This window comes from Aotus nancymaae, unplaced genomic scaffold (genome assembly GCF_030222135.1).
Source record: "Aotus nancymaae isolate 86718 unplaced genomic scaffold, 86718_ANA_hifiasm-v0.15.2.pri h1tg000040l, whole genome shotgun sequence".
Lineage (NCBI taxonomy): Eukaryota > Metazoa > Chordata > Mammalia > Primates > Aotidae > Aotus > Aotus nancymaae.
In genome coordinates, this window is record NW_026988454.1 from 50,910,731 (window position 1) to 50,925,607 (window position 14,877).

General features: G+C 44.4%; 1 protein-coding gene across 1 annotated transcript in view; it reads left to right on the forward strand.

Moving 5' to 3' along the window:
* The window catches only part of TRAPPC3L (trafficking protein particle complex subunit 3L), a 44,885-nt gene that overhangs the window by 10,261 nt on the left and 19,747 nt on the right, over positions 1–14,877 (forward strand). The gene's annotated exons all lie outside the window — the stretch shown is intronic.

Sequence of the window (14,877 nt, forward strand, 5' to 3'; positions counted from 1 at the left end):
AGGCCTCTGACAATTTCTTTTAATAAGTAGTAGACCTTAAGTTGCGCCATCTAGTGGTCTAAAAAGAAATCTCATGACAAGAGCCAAATCGTTGAAGGCAAAAATCTTTAGTTGGCCTTGCATTTTGTATAAAAAAAAGACGTGCCAAGCTAATTATAAAGTCTAGCTCCTACAATGTTAAAATGCATCCATTTTTAAAACAGAATTTTATCATATACAACTTAACTTTTTGTGGTGGTTACTTCAAAGTACAACTACATATATTAAATAAGACATACTAATTTATTTAGAAAATTTAAAGTCAGCAACATTATAACACAATATTGAAAAACTTTAATAGTATTGATATTTTCTTTATAAAATTTCAAAGTAATTCCTACCTATTATCTGTATTTCCCTTATAAGAACCTTGTGAAATAAAAAGAACATCTATCACCTATCATTAGCCCCATTTTACTGGTGGTGTAATTGAGACTTATGTGATATCACCATGGACATATAGTAAGAAAATCCAGCTTAGAATTTAATTCTTCTGACCTTATTCTAGTGTTTTTTCACAAAATAATTGTTTAAAATATGTCTTTAAATATTTTTTTCTACTATGACAATTGTTCTGAGAAAAACTTTTTTGTTGGTCTAAATGAAAATGTGTAATTTGCAGTAGAATGACCATAGCTGATTTTAGTTGTAGTAATAAAATACAAGAATTTAACTGTTACTTACAGACCTGTATGTCTTTCTGTTTATTACAAAGGAAAGTAGAAAATACAATTGCACCTCTCTTTGGTCAGAGACCCCAAAAAATAATACCTCCTTAGTTATACAAAATATATTTTAGGGTTTCTAAACCCATTTATGGTAAAATAGTTTTGTTATTAGGAGAAGCTAATTAGATATAAACTTGATCATTAAATCAAGATGATTATAAAGGCTAGGCTTGACAGTAACTATAATAATCTTGCCTTTTGAAAGTGACTTGGACACAGGATCTGCAATCCTCATCAGTAGATGAGCACTGGCCTAGCTATGTCCGATGCAGTGTAGATTAAAAAGGAAGAGTTCACATCCTACCGAGTCACATTCCCACTGTGTGACTCTGAGCAAGTTGCTTAGGCTGTCCAAACTTCAGTTTCCATATTTGTTGGAAGAGACCTCTTTCAGCTGTAATTCTCCTGAATTTCAGGTATTACTCTCACTAGCTGTCATCTGCACACTGAATTATAATCATAAATAGCTGAGTGTGGTGAATGTAGCTTCCAAAGCCTCCTGCAGAGCATCTATACCTTCTAGTTACTGACAATGTTTATAACTGCTTGCCCTTGCACAAATTATGTTTGTCAAAGTTGAGAAAGCTTTTTGCTGTCAGATCTATGCCAATATGATGATTACTCTGAGGCACATGGGGGAATTTATCATTTTTCAGCGTAAATATCACATTGTTGTATTGTTACAGAAAGAGAAGATTTTTAAATAAAGAAAAAATATGGCATAAAAAGACATAAAACTTGAAACTCTGATTTTTTGGTTAAAAAATCGGTGTCTAATATACTGTACTTGTTGGAAATTCTGGAAAGCAAAAGAAGAGATCTTTTCTTTTTATGGCATAAATTGAAATTTCACCTTAATTAAATAATGTGAGCAGTGATTTTGGGGGATACCTAATATAAAATCAAGGAAATGTTCAGAGAAAGCAGTATGAATGAGGATGCCTAAAGCAGGGAAGTAAATCTAAGTGGTCAATTTTGTAAGCATAAACTCTAGGGCAAAAGATTTAGGCACATAATCCAGAGAGGAAACAAAATAGCAGAGGGATTATTTTTTCCCAGTGGATGAATCATTTTTATTTCAATAAAATGGTACATTTGAGATTAGAGTTGAGTGTACACAGAAAACTTTCAGCAAAACATACTAGTCATATTTTTTTCTTCTGCTTCTGATCTGAATGCACAAGACTGCTATGACTGAATCTATAGGAGGAATGAAAACATTTCAAGCCAAAACTCCTTAGCTGCTTTAGAATGGGGACAGCACGAGGGCCATATATTTTCAATCTCCAATACAGATTTGTGCCCAGAAGCAATGAACTGACACTTCAACAAGAATATCCAAATCTGATTTTATTAGACATTTTCAGAGGGGAGTCCCACAGCTTGGAAGGTGAGTCAGAGAGGGTTTGGTCAGAAGATAGAAAGCATACAACCATTCTATTTTCAAAGTGGAAGGTTAAATATAAAATTTTATTAGCTATTTATAGAGGATTAGCTACTAAGAAAGGGGGGGGAAAAACACACTACAGAATTTAGGGCTAAGAATGAGTATCCAAAAGAGGAATTCTTTTTAGACAGAGTTCCACCATTTAAGGCTGGGTTTCAAATCTCATTGCGGAAGGTATCATTGCAGATCATGGATAGTGAAGAAGGCCATCGTGTTTCTAGGCTCAGACTGCAGGCAGGGAACAATGGGCTAAACCTTGCAATCAGGAAACTTTCATTGGAGTGTAAGTGGTCTGATGGGGACAGTAAGAAAACCATAAACTGGAAGTAGCAAGTTAGGAAGGAAAGGCCACTGGGTATTCCATGCCCTGCCGGTCACAATTCACAGCAGGAGCAAGCTAACAAAAGGCACGCTAGAGACAGACGAAAAGCCCCTTCTTCCTGTAGTGTCCCTACAGCACCTTCTTCTGGCCAAGGAGAAATATCTGCATGATGGAGCTGAGAGGCAATAATCTGACAACCAGCACAGAAGACATGAGCCATTCTGATTGTTACTTACATTTCTATGGCCATTTTAAATTTTGGTGGCCTCATGTTTGACCCTATCCCACCTGCTCTCCCATGCTGGAATGATTCTGGCTGCCTAGTGGCAACTCTGTCTGGTGGAAGGAAGAGGTGGCAAGGGAAGACAGTCTTTTCTTGCTGGAGTGGTGTCAACTTCCTGCAACTGAAGACACAAAATAGACTGAAGAGCACAATTTTCAGTGTGCAAACTTTTCTTCTAAAATAAAGACTTTTTGTTAAATACTGTGAAATTTATTAAATACAACCAGTACCTCTTTTTCCTACAAACTTCTTCAACCTCTACAACCAAATCTATGTTCCCTTTTTCAATCCCTCCGATGACTATAAATATACTATCTCTATTTGATTACTGTTAGAAGTGTGGTTAAATAACACTATGGCCAAGAACTCCAGAGTATCACCTGCCAATAATTTGTACTTTCTTCCCTGGAAGCCCCAGGAGGTGAAATGCAAGGACCGATGGCAGACTGGCCCTTAAGCTACCACCCAGTGAAAGATGTAGCAGGAGCTGAGGGCTTAGACTTAAACCCTGCCAGTGGGTCTCACAGGCTTTAAATTAACCAGGTTCACTTTCTGAAATGTTCATTAGATCTTTCTGTGCCAAAGGGTGATAGTTAGTTGCATTACATGAGGCAATTGTTGTAGTGTTAAGAGAAGTAAGCAAAAATGACAGAACAACCTTGCAGCGGTAAAGGAACCCATGATTAACCTTACTTAAGCTATCTTTATTATGAAAGCAGAGCAGCATAAGTCTGCATTTCAGTTTAATGTTTTAATCAGTTTGTGAAGTTCAATTTTATCATGTTTTGTGCCTGTTGATCTTCTAACCATTTGCTGTTGACCAGCTTATTTTGCACATAGTTTCAGTCTCCATCTAAAGAAAGTAAAAGTGTTTCACAAAAAAGTGAAAGTAATTCAATTTCCCAAAGTTGTGATAATACTAGTAAATTTTGTTTAATTTGATTCTTTATTGTATTAGCCAGTGAATTTATCTTTCATTTACAGTTTCATTTCCCCATCAGACCTGTAAGCTTTTCCAAAGGAGGGGTAATTTATAGCATTCTTGGGGTTTGGTTCACCATGCCATAGTAAACTCACACCTGTTGAGATTTATTAAATATTGTTGAAGTGAACTTAGAAAATATTTGAAGAACTTTTCACGCATCTACATCCTGTTGCTCCTTGTAGTCTGTCCAGAAGAGGGCAGTGGTCCACATTCATCGCCAAATTAAAGACTCCTACCCCGACTGCTCAATCCTAACACAACATGCAGTAGAAGCCCTCTTATTTCAAGCAATATTCATTACACGGAAAATCCAGTGCTCTAAAAGTACCTGGCTGTTCACAATAACAAATCCACAATACCAAGATTTAAACTGCAATAGGATCCTGAACAGGAAAATAACTGATTCTTATTAAATAATGACAGCGAGACTTCTCCGGCCTCTCCTGTCGGACTGCAGAACCTCGCCCAGGAGCCGATTAAGTTTCTTCATTTCAATAACTGGCCTCCGTTGCCTCACTCGAACCTCGCTTGCTTCATTTAAACCTTACACCTATAGTCCCAGCTACTTGGGAAGCTGAGGTGGGATAGTCTTGAGCCCAGGAGATTGAGGCTGCAGTGACCGGGATCCATCCTGCCGTTACTGCCGTTATACTCCAGCCGAGAATTCTGAAGGTGGACTCTATGTATGCATGAATACATTTCTGGCCTTTGAAAGGGAACACGCTGAAAGACATTTTCGAAAAACCGGACAGAGCGTATACATGCACCTGAAAAGACTCGTGCAGGAGAAGGTAAGAGGGGCGTCTGGTGGAGCTTTACCAAAAAGGAGGAATTCCAAGATTTTTTTAGATCTAGATACTGATGACGATTTAAATAGCAACGATTATGAATATGAAGATGAAGCCGAACTTGTTATATTCCCAGATCACTATGAAATAGCACTACCAAATATTGAGGAGTTACCGGCCCTGGTCAGTGAGTGTGCGCGGCGGCTAGCTAGATGCGCGTGACTCTGTGTCAGTGGTTGGAAGTGTGCCAGATGCGACCTGCGAGAAAACCTGTGGCTGAATCTGACTGACGGCTCTGTCCTGTGTGGAAAGTGGTTCTTTGACAGCTCTGGGGGCAATGGACACGCGCTGGAGCATTACAGAGACATGGGCTACCTGCTAGCTGTGAAACTGGGAACCATCACTCCTGACGGGGCAGATGTTTACTCTTTTCAAGAAGAAGAGCCTGTTTCGGACCCTCATCTGGCCAAGCACTTGGCGCATTTTGGAATCGACATGCTTCACATGCACGGGACAGAGAATGGGCTCCAGGACAATGAGATCAAGCCGAGGGTCAGTGAGTGGGAGGTGATCCAGGAGTCGGGCACGAAGCTGAAGCCGATGTATGGTCCCGGCTACACGGGGCTGAAGAACCTGGGCAACAGCTGCTACCTCAACTCCGTCATGCAGGCCATCTTCAGCATCCCGGAGTTCCAGAGAGCGTATGCGGGAAACCTCCCCAGAATATTTGACTACTCGCCTTTAGATCCAACGCAGGATTTCAACACACAGATGACTAAGTTAGGACATGGCCTTCTCTCAGGCCAGTTTTCCAAGCCTCCTGTGAAATCCGAACTCATCGAGCAGGTGATGAAGGAGGAGCACAAGCTGCAGCACAACGGGATCTCTCCGCGCATGTTTAAGGCCTTTGTGACCAAGAGCCACCCGGAATTCTCGTCTAACAGGCAGCAGGATGCCCAGGAGTTCTTCTTGCACCTGGTGAACCTCGTAGAGAGAAACCGCGTCGGCTCAGAAAACCCGAGTGACGTTTTCCGATTTTTGGTGGAAGAACGCATTCATTGCTGCCAGACCCGGAAGGTCCGCTACACGGAGAGGGTGGGTTACCTGATGCAGTTACCTGTGGCAATGGAGGCGGCGACCAACAAAGGTAACAATGGGTACAGCGTGTGTCCGCGTGGGAACCGAGTACCGCGTGTCTCTGCGTGGGAACCGAGTGCCGCGTGTGTCTCTGTGTGGGAACCGAGTGCCGCGTGTCTCTGCGTGGGAACCGAGTGCTGCGTGTCTCCGCGTGGGAACCGAGTGCCGCGTGTGTCTCTGTGTGGGAACTGAGTGCTGCGTGTCTCCCTGTGGGAACCGAGTGCCATATGTGTCTGCGCGAGAACCGAGTGCCGCGTGTCTCCGCGTGGGAACCGAGTGCCGCGTGTCTCCGCGTGGGAACCGAGTGCAGCGTGTCTCCCTGTGGGAACAGAGTGCCGCGTGTCTCTGCGTGGGAACCGAGTGCCGCGTGTCTCTGCGTGGGAACCGAGTGCCGCGTGTCTCTGCGTGGGAACCGAGTGCCGCGTGTGTCTCTGTGTGGGAACCGAGTGCCGCGTGTCTCTGCGTGGGAGCCGAGTGCCGCGTGTCTCTGCGTGGGAACCGAGTGCCGCGTGTGTCTCCGCGTGGGAACCGAGTGCCGCGTATGTAGTGCCGCGTGTGTCTCTGCGTGGGAACCGAGTGCCGCGTGTCTCCGGGTGGGAATCGAGTGCCGCGTATCTCCGCGTGGGAACGGAGTGCCGCATGTGTCCACGTGGGAACCGAGTGCCGCGCGTCTCCCTGTGTGTACCGAGTGCCGCGTGTGTCTCTGTGTGGGAACCGAGTGCCGCGTGTCTCTGCGTGGGAACCGAGTGCCGCGTGTGTCTCTGTGTGGGAACCGAGTGCCGCGTGTCTCTGCGTGGGAGCCGAGTGCCGCGTGTCTCCGCGTGGGAAACGAGTGCCGCGTGTGTCTCCGCGTGGGAACCGAGTGCCGCGTATGTAGTGCCGCGTGTGTCTCTGCGTGGGAACCGAGTGCCGCGTGTCTCCGGGTGGGAATCGAGTGCCGCGTATCTCCGCGTGGGAACGGAGTGCCGCATGTGTCCACGTGGGAACCGAGTGCCGCGCGTCTCCCTGTGTGTACCGAGTGCCGCGTGTGTCTCTGCGTGGGAACCGAGTGCCGCGTGTCTCTGCGTGGGAAACGAGTGCCGCGTGTGTCGCCGCATGGGAACCGAGTGCCGCGTGTCTCCCTGTGGGAACAGAGTGCCGCGTGTCTCCGCGTGGGAACCGAGTGCCGCGTGTGTCTCTGTGTGGGAACCGAGTGCTGCGTGTCTCCCTGTGGGAACCGAGTGCCGTATGTGTCTGCACAGGAACCGAGTGACGCGTGTCTCTGCGTGGGAAACGAGTGCCGCGTGTGTCGCCGCATGGGAACCGAGTGCCGCGTGTCTCCCTGTGGGAACCGAGTGCCGCGTGTGTCTCTGTGTGGGAACCGAGTGCCACGTGTCTCTGCGTGGGAACCGAGTGCTGCGTGTCTCCCTGTGGGAACCGAGTGCCGTATGTGTCTGCACAGGAACCGAGTGACGCGTGTCTCTGCGTGGGAAACGAGTGCCGCGTGTGTCGCCGCATGGGAACCGAGTGCCGCGTGTCTCCCTGTGGGAACCGAGTGCCGCGTGTGTCTCTGTGTGGGAACCGAGTGCCACGTGTCTCTGCGTGGGAACCGAGTGCCGCGTGTCTCTGCGTGGGAACCGAGTGCCGCGTGTGTCTCCGCGTGGGAACCGAGTGCTGCGTATGTAGTGCCGCGTGTCTCCGCGTGGGAACCGAGTGCGGCGTGTCTCCGGGTGGGAATCGAGTGCCGCGCGTCTCTGCATGGGAACTGAGTGCCGCGTGTGTCCCCGCATGGGAACCGAGTGCCGCGTGTCTCTGCGTGGGAACCGAGTGCCGCGTGTCTCTGTGTGGGAACCGAGTGCCGCGTGTGTCTCTGTGTGGGAACCGAGTGCCGCGTGTCTCCCTGTGGGAACCGAGAGCCGTGTGTCTCTCCGTGTGGGAACCGAGTGCCGCGTGTCTCCCTGTGGGAACCGAGTGCCGCCTGTGTCCGCGTGGGAACCGAGTGCCGCGTGTGTCCGCGTGGGAATGGAGTGCCGCGTGTCTCTGCGTGGGAACCGAGTGCCGCGTGTCTCCCTGTGGGAACGGAGTGCCGCGTGTCTCTGCGTGGGAACGGAGTGCCGCGTGTGTCTCCCTGTGGGAATAGAGTGCTGCGTGTGTCTCCCTGTGGGAACCGAGTGCCGCGTGTCTCTGCGTGGGAACAGAGTGCCGCGTGTGTCTCCCTGTGGGAACCGAATGCCGCGTGTGTCCGCGTGGGAACCGAGTGCCGCGTGTCTCTGCGTGGGAACCGAGTGCCGCGTGTCTCCCTGTGGGAACTGAGTGCCGCGTGTGTCCGTGCGGGAACTGAGTGCCGCGTGTCTCCCTGCGGGAACCGAGTGCCGTGTGTGTCTCTGCGTGGGAACCGAGTGCCGCGTGTCTCTCTGTGGGAACGGAGTGCCGCGTGTGTCCGCGTGGCAATGAGTGCCGCGTGTCTCTGCGTGGGAACCGAGTGCCGCGTGTGTCTCCACGTGGGAACCGAGTGTCGCGTGTCTCCCTGTGGGAACCGAGTGCCGCGTGTGTCCGCGTGGGAACCGAGTGCCGCGTGTCTCTGCGTGGGAGCCGAGTGCCGCGTGTGTCCGGGTGGGAAAGCCCTCGAATCAGAGAATGTTCTAGTCACTGAAGCATCAGGAGTAGACCCAGCCCCGATGATCTCTGCTTTGCACGTCACTTTCATGTCTGTTAGTTCCCCTGTGACTTCCTTTGAGAAGATTCAAACGCACCGCAGGTTTTGCAGAGGCATCATGGACGGAACCTACTTCACTGCCTATAAATTGGCCAGCTATTGAGTTTGGAGTCAGCATAATTTTGGGGGAAATTATTGGTAATGATATCTGTGGAAAATTATTTAACACCGTCATTTATAAGTTGCGCTGCAAAGTCCTAGGGAAATGATCAGGACTGCATTTTTTCAAGTTAGACATTCGAGCAGAGGTCTCTTGAAATAATCCAACTTTGGCACACGCGTACTTCAGCCACCTCTCCTGGGAGATCAGTGGTGTCAGGGCTCTTTGTAAAAGCAAAGCCCATTGGAAGGGTCTCTGGGCTCTGGAAGAGAGAAGGAGACGGAGTTGTGGGGTTCATGTTTGGCACCTTCTCCCTCCATCAGTCTAGTCTGGTTCTTCTAGGCAGAATAGACAAATGGCATTTCTTTGAATTAACATTGTAGAAGCAGAAAAAGACGGAATAGCTGATGGACTGCTCCTCTCCTGTGAACCGGTCATTTTTTGTTAAGTTTAGCAATTCCGCTGTGCAGCCATAAAAAGGAAGAAGAGCATTTCCTTTGCACATGGATGAAGCTGGAAACCATCATCCTCAGCAAACTAACACAGGAACAAAAAACCACCCCATATTCTCACTCATAAGTGGGAGTTGAACATTGAGAACACATGGATACAGGGAGGGAAGCACCACACACTGGGGTCTGGTGGGGGTGTGGGGAGCAAGAGAAGGGAACGTAGAGGACAGGTCAGTAGATGCAGCAGACCACGTGGCGCCCGCACACCTGTGTAACAGACCTGCACGCTCTGCGCGTGGATCCTGGGTTTGCTCGTTTGTTTGTTTTTAGAATAAAGAAAAAAAAAGTTCAGCAAAAAATAATAATAATAATAATAATGACAGCAAACTCAGCTTGATAATTTTATTGAAACATTTACTTTTTCCCACTATCTAAATATGAGTGTAGAAGGTTTCAGAAGAGGGATATTCATTCTGCTACTCTGAGATCAATCGCGATTTCAAATGCAAATATTAAGTGTGTAATCAAATCACTACATAGTGTGCTTCATATTATTATGGAAAATGATTGAAAATTAGCCTAAAATTCATCATGGAGCCAAATGGTGTTAGACTCCTTTAGGTCACCAGCATTTGGTTTATGTCAGATCTTTAGGTTTATTTTATAGAGATATTCTGGGACACAATAATCAGACCCCATGAAAGAACAAAAATTGGAAAATCGTTCCAATTTCAGTCTATCTTGAACCCTCAGCAGAAAGCCTTTGTGGTTCTCTACTTCAGTCCTGTGCCATTTTGGTGACTCAGTGCTTCTCTGCTTGTTCTGCTCTTATAATTAGCTACTAATATCTTTCTATTCTTCTTTTTCTTCTCTCCACCTCAATGCTTCCGATGCCTCACAGTTTTTGCTGCCTCGCGGCTTCTGCTTACTCTTCCTCTGGGTGTCATTTGCATTTGGCTCAATCACCCAAACTGTGACTTTCTCTATGTGTCCCATATTTAAAGTCCCAAAAGGAGAGTCTTTAATCTGTTCAGCCAATCACTAGCCCTGTGTTAGGTAGAGTTTCATGCTAGGTCACTTTCAGGGCCCTAGCCAAATTATGAATTGACTGTCCAGGCTCAAGATGCCCACCCTAATCCGTTAACTGTCACCAGAATGGCAGAATAATTCGATACAACATGGCAATCACAGGGAGCCCCTCAGGAAGAAAATCTGGGTATGAAAAACATTCCAAGATTTTCCAAAACAGGGCAAAGTAATCGACAAACATCTTGTTCTTCTTGTCTAGGAAATTAGTAACAGTAGTATATATGAGTCTCACTTTATCTATGAACCATCTGCTCACATTATTCATCTTACTGATGCTGGTGTTTGTTTTTCTTTGTTTCAGTGCTAGAATTTGGGGCAAATAACCAGTGTTGCAGGCTCAATTTAGTATGCTAACTGTAAGGTACTGAAGTAGAAAAAAACTGGTTTTGTTATACATTTGCAGATAATAATAAAGAAAACAAACACTTCAAAATCAAAATGCCTCCCTACTTGGAAGCAGTCAAGTGAAACCACATTTTTAATGCAAAGTAAATATTTTAGACCATTAGCTAGAGTGGGGCAGACATTACTTAGAACAGTGAACTCAGAGGGACACTGTGGTAGAAGAAAGATAACTAAATTTTCCTAAGAAAAATGATGTTGTGCTACAATAGACAGTGTTAGGTTTCCCTTTGAACTTTTTATAAAGGAACCAGTTACAAAGGCTTGCTCTGGTCATCTAATCCTGTGGGACTTTTCTTTTGTTACTCTTTTTTCTGTCTTTTTCAGTCCTTTCTCTTGACATTCTATGTATTTTTTTTTTTCAAAGAATGTTACCAAAGATGATCTGATTCTTAATGTGAATAGGAAACGTGCCCAGATAAAATGAACTTAAACCAGGACATTCAAGTAAGAGACAGCAACATATCTTAGGCTGCTTTTTCCTTTTTCTTAAAAAAAAAAAAAAAAAGCAAGGGGGGGTTGTTCCTTATGCTTCTGTATTTTACTTACTTTGCTTTCTTTTTTTTTTTCTGACTATATTTGGCTTTTTTCATTTTTTAAATAACATGCTTCTTAAAAACAAATACTTCTCTAAAATTCACCATATTTCACAATTCTGAGTCTAAGTCTAGATGTAATGCACCCAGTACAATGCACACTTGAATGTTGCTGCCATCATAATGCTGTGCACAAAATGGGGAGGCATTTTTTTTTCCTGTCCTCTGAATGTTCTTCCTTTTACTAGGATTAATATTTAAACTTCGGTTTTCAAGTTGCTTTCCATTTCTCGACCCCTTTCCACACACACTCCTTCTCTTACACACAACAACTTACTTTAAGGTATAGGTTCAGAAATGCACCCTGGAGGGCATAAAATAGAAGACCCAGCACCTGTTTATTTTCATGCAATCTCTGCCCTTCACTTGGTTAAAATCTCTCACTGATATTGTGGAGACTGATTTTTACTCATGGTCCTTTCAAAAAGTGACTCATTCATGCTGCATTCACTTCATGAGGGCTGAAGGCACATAACTGCAACTGCCTACCTCTCATCCTCACCAGATGACATGTAACTTCTGCCTTACATTACATAGAGAGGGGGTTCTGTGCTCGCCACGTAGATATGAAAGGCAGATACGAATGTTGAACAACTTCCACTGAGTTCCAATCTGCTTTACCTTCAGCAGCAGAGTGCTCTACCAAAAGCAACCTGCCAGGAAATCCCTAACAGTGTAGGGTGGGGACGGGAGGGTGCACAGTGGCTATCCCTTATTTCACTTCCATCAGACAGCCAACAACTGTGTTGTGACACTGTTAGTTACAAAGTTTCTAAAATTTCTGGATATCTGGCCACTGTCTTATCCTAGAATAACCTGTAAGTATATATGTGTGAAATTAGCTGTTATTGTACTTGCCTCCCACCCCAGCCAAAAGATTGAAGTAGAAACCCAGGTATTGGAATGGAACAAAATCCCCAGGGTCTAGTGAGATTTGCAACCAAGATGTAACCAGGCTGGGCTGAATACTCAGCTCTCTCCTCATTCTGATTCTGAGGTTCTTGGCCTCTCTAACCCAAAGAATGGGGAAAGAGGCCCTGGAGGCGCGGTGGGCTCACCGTTCAAATGAATATTGTGGACCCAAAGAGTTTAGCAGAGAGCGATTTATTAGGCAGAGAGAAAGAGAAAAATAGAGAGAGAGAGAGAGAGAGCTCCCACGCTGCAGTGGGAGAGGATCCAAGGAAGGAATCCGTATAGGTAAGGAGCATTGGGCTTTTAAACATGGAGTTACAGCCATTCCTTACCATGCAAGAGCTGAAGGGGTAGAGCAAAGCCAAGTGAGAGGCTCAGTTATTAACCTAAAGGGTCTGAACAAATGTGGAGAATGTAGGTTCACAACCAACCAGGTAGAAACAGGAGACCTGGTGAGAGCAGTTCCCAGCACAGTGTAGGCATGGGAGGACCCAAGGGTTAAAGCACCATATACGCCACAGTCTCAACATTTTCCTAGGATTACTGATCCCTTTAATCCCTCAACAACAACAACTACAACAAAAGGAAGCTCATCAGATAAGCCTAAAGATAAAAGCTTTCTTTGCTCTTACTGTTTTTCAGAGGCTAACTCAAAACCTAGTTGTAAGAGCCTATTGAATTGCTTTTCTTTTTTCCACTCTTTTCAACATACTACATTAAAACAAAATAAGTGGGAGCCCTTGGTAAGCAGGAATTGAATTCCATGGAAGTCACAGCCCAACACAACACAACATTCCAGAGAAGGCTGGCATCACAGTTGGCTGAATGTCAGACCATTTTCCTATTATAGCATTTTTGAGTAGAGAAGGGAGCGGAAATAAAAGGAAAGAAAAATTCTTTGTGATAATAAAATTCTCAATATTTTAAAAATGATGAATATTCACAGCAAAAGCAATTTATAAATTATTTTAAGACATCTTAAAATTTGGGCCAGAAATACAGCTGATAGATTATTAAAAATATGAAACTTGTTTAAACCAGCATAACTACTTAGAATTGTTTCTCTTCACTGAGTAGGCAAGAACTGCCTGATGTCACCACTCACACATTTGGTCTATTCTGCTTTGTACCTCTGGGAGGGGTGAAAGAGGAAAAATGCAGGAAATTTTCTTTTGTGGAAAAGCATATGTGTATAGCCACAAGCCCTGTGGATTTTGAAACTGATTGGATCAAACACAGAGGGTCACATTCACTGCTTATGGCAGAGTTCCAACATGAAGGCAAGGTACATGCAGGGGAGTCACCCTTAAACTTTTATTATGACTGCATTTGCTTAATATTATTTTTCTTTAGTCACAGAGAAGAATCTCTTAAGGCTTGATTCTTAGTAAATTCTTCAAGTCACTAAATTACTTAGCACTGCCTCTCACCTTCCTTATGAATGTCCATCTTCCATTTTTGTTTATAATTAGGACTTACAGGAAATCTGGCTGTCTAGATAACTTGTCTTTTTTGCTCTATTACTAAAAATGCTTCAGGGGAGAAGTTTTTTTTTTTTAATTTTACTTTATGTTCTGGGATACATGTGCTGAACACACAAGTTTGTTACATAGATACACATGTGCCATGGTGGCTTGCTGCACCTACCAACCTGTCATCTAGGTTTTAAGCCCTGCATGCATTAGGTATTTGTCCTAATGCTCTCCCTTCTAGGGGAGAAGTTTTGAATCTTCCAGGTATCCCAGCATGTGAATATCTAGGCTTCCCTGACTTTGCATGGAAGATTATTGGTTTTATTACTGCTGTTTAACTTATTTGGATAAAGATCATGTGAAACTGACTTATGAAACTGTATGGAAGGCGAAACTTCACCTCTATCCTCCTAGGATTCTTTTAAAACATTGGCCTGAGAATTAAATTGACATAAGATAGATTAACGGAAAAAAGCATACACATTTACTTAATACCTAGCATGGGAGTCTTTAATAAAGAAATGGAGACCTGAGGTGTTGAACACTTACCTACTGAATTGGACAAAGAATAGTAATCTGTGAAAAAGAACTAAATTATTTGGGGAGGCAAGAAGGCAAGAATTATTTTAATAAAATCTATACAAAATTCTTTCAGCCTCAATTGCCCCTCCTTGATGATAAGAATCTTGCTTTCTTTCTAGTATAGGGAGGATATCCTTCACATGGGAATTTCTTCTCCTGCCTTTAATAAACAGCAAGAAGGTCAGAAGGATATTGTGACTGCTGCTTTAAGTGAATTGAAAATAGCAATAGCTTTGGGAACATTTTATTAATCTATTTACAGTAAAATTCTTTATTACTAAATGAAAACCATGGAGTAAATACCCTGGGAAACAAAACCCTAAAACAAGATCTGTAGGGGCCTAAGGATTCAAAGACACATCAGGAACACCAAACTCCAGGTCATCCCTGCCTGGTGTGATTTGTAGTTTGTGTCAGAAGTAAGATTTGGTTCAGACTTGCCCTGACCTCTCAGTGATACTGCAGGGCAAGGGTTATCAATTCTAGCTCCTGCATAGCATCACCTGAACTTTCCAAATAATCCTGACGTTCAGAACTTACTTTTGACCCCTTAAATTGTGGTCTCTGGGAATAAGGCACAGGCATTAGAACTTTTTAAATGCTCTCCCAGCGATCCTAATGGGCATCTACTGTTTAGAACAAGAGTTTTCTAACTGTGTTTTATGGAGCTCTAGGGCGATTTCTGTAGAAGTGAGGCTGCAGGTTAGGGCTGCCCTTCCTCCAGGCCCTCCATCCAATTCTTTCCTTAGTTATCTCTCAAGTTTTATCTCTTTTACAAGCTTCAAATAAAATAAAAATCCATTTGGGAAAAAAAAGTGGGAAACACTAGAGATATATGATAAAAGTGG